The sequence below is a fragment of the Cryptosporidium hominis genome (genome assembly GCF_000006425.1).
Source record: "Cryptosporidium hominis TU502 chromosome 8 CHRO018197, whole genome shotgun sequence".
NCBI classification, from domain to species: domain Eukaryota; phylum Apicomplexa; class Conoidasida; order Eucoccidiorida; family Cryptosporidiidae; genus Cryptosporidium; species Cryptosporidium hominis.
In genome coordinates this window covers 1-1,001 of record NW_666363.1, presented here as the reverse complement: position 1 = coordinate 1,001, position 1,001 = coordinate 1, and the positions used below count along the sequence as shown (strand labels likewise).

At 24.1% G+C, this 1,001-nt stretch overlaps 1 non-coding gene across 1 annotated transcript; it reads right to left on the bottom strand.

The window, feature by feature from the left end:
- Chro.rrn005 lies at nt 1-403 on the bottom strand. Its single transcript has one exon. It is a non-coding gene; the product is annotated as an 18S ribosomal RNA (ribosomal RNA).
- Between the last annotated feature and the right edge of the window lie 598 nt (nt 404-1,001).

The window sequence follows — 1,001 nt, the reverse complement described above, 5'->3', positions numbered from 1 at the left end:
TTCCTTAGATGTGGTAGCCGTTTCTCAGGCTCCCTCTCCGGAATCGAACCCTAATTCCCCGTTACCCGTCATTGCCACGGTAGGCCAATACCCTACCGTCTAAAGCTGATAGGTCAGAAACTTGAATGATATGTCACATTAATTGTGATCCGTAAAGTTATTATGAGTCACCAATTATATTGGTTCTTTATCTAATAAATACAACCCTTCCATAAAGTCGAGTTTTTTCGCATGTATTAGCTCTAGAATTACCACGGTTATCCATGTAAGTAAAAGATTATCAAGTAAACTATAACTGTTATAATGAGCCATTCGCAGTTTAACCGTATAAAAGTTTATACTTAGACATGCATGGCTTAATCTTTGAGACAAGCATATGACTACTGGCAGGATCAACCAGGTTACTATTATCATTAAATATTAATAATATTTTTTTTTTCTTTTTCTTTTTTACTTTTCATTTTGTTTACTCATGAAGCAAAAAAACAAAAACAAAAAAACAAAAAAAAAAAAAAAAAATATTACCAATATTAAATAACATTATATGTTTATTACTTATAAATAAACAAAAGAATTATTTAAGAAATTATTAATGACTATTAATTTTATATTTACAACATTATATATATATATATATATATGTTATATATATACATATATAGTATATATATACATCATATATATATGTAATGTATAAAATAACAAAAAAAATATATCATAAAAACTTCTTATCCAGTTAATAAAAAAAAAATATATTAATTTAACTAGCAATTTAAGATAGTATTAAAACTACATTGAAAAATATCCCATAACCTTAAACATAAAAATAATAATAATAATAATAATAATAATAACACAATATATACATATATATTATATATTATTATTATTAATTACTCTTTTTTTTTCAACAATGGTTACGAAATATTCCAACATTGTACGCTCCAAAACACCATCATATAATAACATGTATAAAATATATTATTACTCTTCAATTGACT